The following is a 9,495-nucleotide window of genomic DNA, read 5'->3' on the forward strand; positions in this document are numbered from 1 at the left end:
CTTTGTCCTGTTCCTGCTACAATAGCCTTTTTACCAACAAAATACCATATCAAGGTAAGTGTTCACCAACTTTGTCTCAGTCATGATCCCTTCTTGCAGCACCTCATGCTGTGTTCTTTATATCAGGTATAGAAGCCTGACAATGTCAATCGTTTTACAATCAACACATCAGACATTACACATTTTCTCCTGCAGGTACAGTTTACTGCCATGCAACATTTTTTCCATAATCAGCAAAGTCTAACTAACTAAGAGGAAGAAATGTAAGTGCATATCCCTCGAGGATGCTGATGGCCCGTTGACCTTTCCTCCACCAGTTTGTCATTTATTATTCACTCATTCAGTGGAATTTCTCAGCCTCTCATCAGGAAATTGGCTCCAAAGTTTTGAAAGCACCTTTTTGGTTCCATCCATACTTTTTGCATAAATTCACCTAAAATAGGACATACATTACACTGGCATTCACTGTTATTACTGTGAAGGTGAATCAATCATGACCTGTTACTTAGATTAAACATTTCCTCTGGAATATAAACAGTTTGAAGAATTACATTGGTGTGTTTTTAATTATCCGTAACAATAAAGCAATGCAGATATTAAACCATACAATACTATCATTATGTCAGGGAGCGTTGAGCAGAGCCGTGGACACCTGACACTTATTTACGGATGTAGTGCAATCCAACTTTGATGTTACTTTACTATATTTGTGGACTTTTGGATGAGGTGTAAAAATCTTTGCCACAGGACGTGGTCTAATAAAGGTCGCTCTTTAAAGGTACAGTTATTTATTACTAATTCCATGACAAACTTTCAACATAATAATACTTATCTGGTTGCAGCCTCACAGCTAAATCTGCAGCACCATGAGATAATATGTGGCATACGTGTCAATATCAGCAGAGTTTCAGAGAGATTCCCTCTGGTCATCGTTCATGTATGAAACAAGTGAGTTTGTCCAAAAAGAGCAAATAGCCACAAACCATCAAATACGGAGGACAATAGGAGGAAACGGCAGAGCGAGTGCAGTGGAGAGAGTTCTCCATTTGTTGCACTCTCACCATGAGATGGCGCTAATTCTCACACTGGACACTGGACACACTGGACCTCCAAGGGTTTTCTTTGAAAGGTAAATGCTGACATTACAGTTTTTTCTGATTGCTTAAACGCATTTTTTGTAACTATTGGCTACTTTTGCAAAACTCTACACACAAATAATACTAAAGCGAACACAGCTAGATTAACTCTTCACACCTTCGTAAAAATGGTGTTTTCGTATCAAACAGTAAACACAAGCCATCATCTACTAAGCACACAATGTGCCAACTACACACTGATGGTATGAATACAAAACACATCTGGCTTTTGCTTTCTCTGTGCGCAGATGTCAATTTGAGGTCATACTTTTGTCATAGTTCTGTAAATGTACAAGGATCCAAACTTCAAGTATTGGTGTTTATTCACACTCATCAAAACCAAGACAAAGTCACACAAAATAGTAATTTCACAAAAAAAAAGAAAAAAAAAGACAATCAGCCTACATCAAGTCGTCTCTCTGGGTTCGGCCACAAAATTTCGTCCACATATCCTCCAGTCCAAGACACCGGGGAAAATATCTCCTTGAATGCTGTATCCAGGCCTGACATGAGGCCAAGTCAATATCCCCACATGCTTCCTCCATTGCCTGTAAATTGCATGGCCAGTGGATCTAGCTCGTCTCGGAAGTTCCGCTCCCTCCGTATCCTTCCGTTTGCCACATCCTCTAACAGTGCCAAAGCATTGTGCGCCATGACGAATTGTGAGTACCTGCCTTTATATGCCCATCGATTAGGTATCTGCTACACGTGTGAGAATTACCCTGATATCAGTGAATACGTAATTTGCCCTACTGTTGTCTTACTATTGTCCTAAATCATATGTTTCCCGTGTGCACTCCAGGGAGTTTGTTTGTCTGTTCGTTGTAGAAATGTAATTGTTTTTATTCTTGCAAATAAACTGTTCATATATGAGAGGTAATATAACTTATAATTTATTTTACACGATCAGTTTCACACATTTCTCCCGTTTCTTTCTTCTGCCATCAGTGGCGCAGTTTCGCCTTACCCCAGGTATGTGCGTACGCATGGGTCAGAGTTGGCGTGGAGGACCGCACATTTTCCCGTCAAGTTCTCTTTTTATAAATCCCACGGTTTGCGTAGAGAGTGGCGTACGCCTTCTTTTGTGCGTACGCAACGTTTATAAATGAGGCCCCTGGTCTCTGAACAGTGAGCATGTCATGTAAGGTCCAGGAATGCAATAATGTGTGCAGTGTTATATGGGCCTATGGTTGCATGATGGTGAACAACACCATTTTGGCTTATAGCTGCACACATGGTTATGTTACCACCACATTGTCCTGGGACATTGATGATGGCACGGTGTACAATAATGTTCCTGCCACGTCTCCTTGTTTTACAGCTCATGTCCCATGGCATCTGCTTCTAGTTCCATCACTCTCTGGACAAGACAAAACAAATGCAACACATCAGGCCCATGCACAGCACTACAGTATGCACTTCTAAATTCAGAACCAATGACACTATAGCTTACCTGCACATAGTCATATCGCAGTTTCTGTACACGTTCAGTGTTTCTCTCGAAAGGAACTCTGTAAATTTGCTTCATTCTTATTCTGTGGCGCGCAAGTACACGACAGTGCAGAAAGACTCACACTGAGTATGTTTTGGAAGATGTTATCAGATATTCTATTTCTTACACTTTCCCCTCCTCATCCTCTTCTTGCTCCTCCTTGTCCTCTTCCTCTAACTTCCTCTAACCCTCTCGCTTCTTCACCTCCACATCTCCCTCGTCCTCCTCTGACTCTCACTCTTCTCGCTCTTACTGCTCCTTCCATTGTACTCCACACAGACAGCTTACCTGTGGCTTATTTATAGGGCTATTGCAAAGTGAACCAATTATCTAAAACAGTTTTCACATGTGAAAGTGTGCCAGACAGTTGGCAAAATAGTGTTAATGATAGTGATACATGTGTATAATTTTGCTAGGAGTGTGTTGGAAATTTGGTAATTGAGTGTAAACAGTGAGTTGTGTTCAAAGTTCCGCAAAAAGGGTGTTGTGCAGTGAATTGTGCCTACAGTTTTGCAAAGTGTGTGTTACAAAATTTCAAACTGAGTTCAAAGCAGTGTTTGTGCTTTTAGTTTTGCAAACTCAGTGAGTGGTTTTGCTATACGTATTAATAGTTTTAGAAATTGTGCTACAAGAATCACGATTAGCACTTAAGCATTCAGAAAAAACTGTAACATGGGTACATGCGCTGACAATTTAACAGTAGGAGGCATAGCAGGGCTATTTTGTCCTCTTTTCTACGCCATAATAATATTTGAGCCCTGTGTGCCAGTCACCATTAAGAAGAAGTGTCGGAAACACTTTTAATCTCTGAAAGTTCATTTTAAAATGATTTGCATTATTTTGTAGTCAACCAGTCTCAAGCTCTTTTCTGTAATAAAACTAGTGAGTTTAGTGTTGTGCACATTATTTAATATTTAATATTTAATTCCCTTTGTCTGTACAAGAGTATGTTTGCTTTTTAAATCACAACTCAAGCTCATTACATCAGGTTTGCTAGTTCACATATTCGCCACTATATCAGGTAATGGTGACCACTGTGCCATTGTTATAAGAGCAACCCCAGGTTCCTTTTCAGCACTGTAGCCAGGCTGACAGAGAGCCATGATACAACGAATCCATCGATCCCTCGATCGCTGAGTAGTAATGACTTTATAACATTTTTTAACGATAAGATAGAAACGATCAGAGATAGAATTACCAACCAGTTTAGTACAGCGAGCCTAGACTTAACTGCGGCTCCAGCTTTACATGTATTGAATCATTTTATTCCTATAAGCCTCCGGGAGCTGACCTCACTGGTCTCCTCCTCTAAACTAACTACATGTCAGTTGGACCCTATACCAGCTAGACTCCTTAGAGAGGCTCTACCACAAGTTGGAAATATTTTACTAGATCAAATAAATATGTCTTTACTGAGCGGCTGTGTCCCAAAGGCCTTTAAGATGGCAGTAATTAAGCCATTACTTAAAAAGCCTTCTCTCGACAGTAGCATTCTGAGTAACTATAGACCGATCTCAAACCTTCCTTTTATTTCAAAGATTTTAGAAAAAGCTGCAGCCACACAGTTGTGTAATCACCTGTGTAGCAATAATGTATTTGAAAAGTTCCAGTCTGGGTTTAGAACCCACCACAGTACAGAGACTGCACTACTTAGAGTAAAAGATGATATTCTTATGGCCTCTGAAAAAGGACTGGCTTCTATACTGGTTCTGTTGGATCTCAGTGCAGCATTTGATACTATAGATCATGAGATCCTGTTACATAGACTAGAACAAGACGTTGGGATTAGAGGATCGGCACTTGTCTGGTTCAAGTCCTATTTATCGGACAGATTTCAGTTTGTTAGTGTAAACGAGGAATCCTCCATACTCACTAAGGTTAACTACGGAGTTCCTCAGGGTTCTGTGCTTGGACCTATTCTTTTTACCCTGTACATGCTGCCATTAGGCAACATTATCAGGAAACACAACATAGATTTTCATTGTTATGCAGATGACACTCAGCTATATGTATCTGCACGACCGGACGACCCAAACCCATCTATTAAACTCCAGGATTGTCTCATAGACATACAGACGTGGATGACTCGTAATTTTCTGATGCTTAACACAGAAAAAACTGAGGTCATGGTCCTTGGGCCAAAAGATATAAGAGCAGCACTTGGAGCTCTAAACCTAGGCAGTAACACTCCAGTCCCTTGCACTACAGTAAGGAACCTAGGAGTCCTGTTTGACCAGGATTTATCGCTGGATGAACATATTAAGCATATATGTAGAACAGCCTTCTTCCACCTTCGCAACATCAAGACAATTAGAAATATTATATCAAGACAAGACTCTGAGAAACTTATCCACGCCTTTATAACCTCTAGGCTGGATTACTGTAACTCCTTACTGTCTGGATGTCCTAGTAAGTCCCTGAGAAGCCTTCAACTGGTCCAGAACGCAGCAGCACGGATACTGACTCGAACCAGACGACGTGACCATATAACTCCTGTCCTGGCTTCTCTTCACTGGCTCCCAGTGAAAAGTAGAATCGATTTTAAAATACTTTTACTTACATACAAGGCCCTGAACAATCAGGCACCTTCTTACATTTGTGACTTAATCACTTTATATCAGCCGAATAGACCGCTGCGCTCCTTGAACTCAGGTCTACTGGTTATTCCTAAAATAACTAGAAGTAGAATCGGTGGTAGAACATTTAGCTACCAGGCTCCTCTCCTGTGGAACCAACTTCCGCTTTCAGTCAGACAGTCTGACTCGGTCTCTGCCTTTAAGGTGAGACTGAAAACCTACCTTTTTAACATAGCCTATAGTCGAAGCTAGATCAGGTATGTCCTGATTAGAATAGTCTATCTTATGCTGTCATAGGCTTAGACTGCTGGGGGAATTTCCCATCATGCACTTAGAATGAGCACACAGACTTTGCACGAGCCGCACTTTCTCTACCCCGTCCTTGATTTTTCATCCCTCACCACTTACCTGATGTACCCCCATGACATGTAGCACATAAATCTACATATAGCACATCTCTAACTGATTTTAATCTCTTACAGTTCTGCTGACACCAGTGAACGACATGAGGTCAGGACAGGAAAGAAGACTCCGTCATCCTCAAGTCTCTGACCACAACAGTCTTCACTACAGGCTGTGATAAACCCAGTGATCCAGATGATCCTGGCATTTAAAGACTTTTTTCTTTTTTTTTTTTTTTCACTTTTTATTCTTGTCATTGTGTATTGTATGTTTTGGGTAACATCTACTGCACGTCTGTCCGTCCAGGGAGTGGATCCCTCACCTGTGGTTCTCCCTAAGGTTTCTACCCTTTTTCCCTTTTACAAGGGTTTTTTTTTTCCCTGGTAGTTTTTCCTTACCCTGGTCGAAGGTCGAAGAGGATGTTACCAACCCTGTGAAGTCCCGTGAGACAAACTATGTTTTGTAAACTGTGGGCTATATAAATAAAGATTGATTGATTGATTGATTGACTGTGTGACTGTATGACTTTCTCAGATTGCTTTATTTGGACACATTAGGATGTCGTATCGGTTCAGCTGTGATGGCCTTTAGCTTTAAATGTGGCCTTTGTTTATGGCCTGGAGCCAGTGTCGGAAAAAGAAAGATCAAGTTCCAGATGCATGTGATTACAATGCTCGTCATTCATCCACAAAAACAACAAAGGTTGAAGATTTTATGACGGTAATTCACCATCATCGTGAGCAGAACTCACCATCTAGAGCCAGCATTGAAGGGAAGTCCTTGCAGTTTGACACACCAGTGGAATCAGTGACACAAGTTTTCCACAAGTTGGACCAGAATGTGGCTGTGGTGATGACCGTCCCGTCCACAGAGGACACCTTCCAGTAATCTGTGGGCAGAGTTGATGACACAAGGATCCAGCCAGAGATGGTCAGGAGAAAGGCCACAATCTCTGTTGCCATGTTGCCCATTTTTCTCCCTCAGGACCTCCTGGAGGTCTGTGCTGGGAAAAGGACAGAGATCTTTTCCTCACAAGTGTCAGAGAGGAGGTGGGAGGGTCGGTCCCGGACAGGTGCGTCAGCATTGGCAGTTCTGCAGAATTTTGCTTCCCTTTCACCTGCTCTGCTAAGCATCGACATCTCAGAGCCAATACCTTTCAATGCACATCATTCACTGACTCACAATTAGTTGTTGTGTGTGTTGTGTTTGTGTTTAGTGATGGAAGGGTGAAAGGTTGCACACACACACACACACACACACACACACCAATCATCACTTTACGCAGTGTCTGCAATGGGATCTGCAGTGAGAGGAAGTCTTTAATTGAAAGGATCTGAAAAGTCTTTGACAGAGAGGGAACACAAGCTCGGAGAGATTGTATCGTGTATTGGATTAGTGAGTGATGTTGTGTGTTCTACGGTGTTTCAAGTCCTCAGCACTAAATGAATGAAGATTGGTCAAAAAGGTAGAACACATATTTGTTTTATACTGGTGTTACACTGGGACAGCGCCATCAAGTGGCAGAAAGTAGAAACTGCTTCTATAGCTCAAGGCTTTTCCTCGTTTATCTGCTTGTGTGTGTGTGTGTGTGTGGGGGGTGTGTGTGTGTATGTGGGTGTGTGTGTGTGTGTGTGTGTGTGTTTGTGCGTGCGTGCGTGCGTGCGTGTGTGTGTGTTTGTCCAAATAAACAGCAGTCAATATTGTCCAAAGAAGAATAGCATTTGTGTGTGTACTGTGAGGACAGTTTGTCTGGGCCCCACAATTGTAAAGGGATTTTTTGCAGTTAAGACCTGGTTTTAGGGTTTAGGGTTAATTTGGTTTAGTTTAAGGCTAGGGAATGCATTTTGTCAATGATCTTTCCTCATTAAGATATGAAAACAAGTTTTTGTGTGTGTACATGTATTTATTTCTCATTGAAGTCCAAGACATACAAAGGGTTAAGGTTAGGAACTTAGTTGTGATGGTTAAGGTTAAGGAGCTGGAGAATGCGTTACGTCAATGTGTCCTCACTAAAATATAAAAACAAGTTTGTGTGTCCATCCCATTTTTATCAGATGAGCTAAATCATTTCTTCATCACAACCACCTGTATTTTCCCTGTGCATCGTTTTTGCCCTTGGCTAGATTTGTATACCCCCCCCCCCCCCACACACACACACACCTAAGACAAACAGAGCGATTTTCCATGAAAAAGTGAAAAGTGAACACTGTTACCTCACAGATCATTTAAATTTGACGCGTCAGAACATGCGCTCACTCTCTTTTTTTCTGTCTTTCTTGATGTGTTCAATAAAGTGAACACATCCAGAAATAATGTATGTTCACTACAGCATTGGGGGATGGACTGGGACCAAAAAATGGGCCTGGAACTTTTTATTTTTGGCCATGGCGGCTCACCATGATTATGTACACGATATGCGGAGGCACATGACATACCAGAGGATATATGCGCACATTGTGTGAAAATATAGAAAATAAAGCGCAGCAGCCTTCATGGAAGAGGGTTAAATTTTGTATTTTAAAAAATGTGTATGCTCTTTCCCTACTCACAGAGTCTTTCATTTTGGGAGAGATGACCACAGTGCCACAATGCCCATCAAAGAAACACTGTTGGAGATGTCTTTTCAGTGGTTAATGAAATATACTTTTTAGCTTTTAGAATCTGTCGATTATTTCTCGATGAATAGTGTATTTTTTTGTTCATAAAATGTAGTTAAAATGTGGAAAAATGATGCTCAGACTTTAGCAAACCTGGAAATTATGATGCTCTCAAATGTCTTTTCATTTTTAATGATGTTTTTCTTTTGTCAAATGGAGCAAAGAAATTATATATATATTCACATTTAAGAAGCTGAAAAATCAGAAAGCGTGTGTTAATTAAAAAAAATAAAATAAAAAAACAAACAAATAAAAAAAAAACTTGAACTGATGAATGAATCGTTGCAGCCCTACTGGTTACCTAAATGTTTCACTAATATTTCATGATAATAATAACTGTAAACTGTAACACCTGCCAACTATAACTTTGTGGCAAGCTAAAATAACAGTGTCAATTGGACTATAGTCTCCTCATACACACACACCTCCTCTATCTCTCCCTGCTGGCTCTCGAGTTCAGAGGGCCACTTCTCTTACAACATCCTGACTGGTTCAGTCCACTGTCTAAAATGAAATGGACAAAGGGCCACCCGCTCTGAATTGTGGGCCAGTTTCTTGGAGCCAGAAAAAAGAAAAGTCCACCAGCATCGGCCCCTGAGGACTGGCGGCTCACTGGGATTACCAGCCCAGCCCTGAAGCCATTTGCACAGTTCTGTTTATTCAGACAAGCTAACAAATGTTAAAACTGCCTTTCATGAATGCCCTGTGCATTTGTTTTCTTAAGCCGTAGAATATATTCAAATGTCCACTCCCAACCCAGACCTCAGGGGTTTTGCTGTACACCAGTTTGGTCTTCTACGACCCCATTCACACAAACATGAACTCTGTGTCTGTCTCGTGTTCTTGTTCTCTACACATTTTATCAGTGTGTTTGTCATATTCTGTTCTGTGCTGGGACCTTTTTAATATCAACAGTACATTTGGTGATTAGATTGTTCTCATAGGACCGCATGGTGTAGTTTAACAGTTATTATCATTGACAGTAAGGTGGTCAGAGTGAAAACAAAGACAATAAAGTGGAAAAGAGTGAATTTGGGGTGAACTCTGGCTTCCTGTTTGTCTCGACATTGAAAATCGTACAAAGTTTGTTGTGTCTGTGGTCTCACACGTTTTTAAATGTAATTAGAATTGAAAGTTCTCCAGTGTGGAGCAGGGTTAAAGTAAAACACTTTCTACACATTTACCAAACACAAAATACTAAATTATGGTGGTAAATTTAAAAATGGCATTTA

This window comes from Microchirus variegatus, assembly GCF_963457635.1.
Source record: "Microchirus variegatus genome assembly, chromosome: 1".
In the NCBI taxonomy this organism is placed as follows: Eukaryota; Metazoa; Chordata; class Actinopteri; order Pleuronectiformes; family Soleidae; genus Microchirus; species Microchirus variegatus.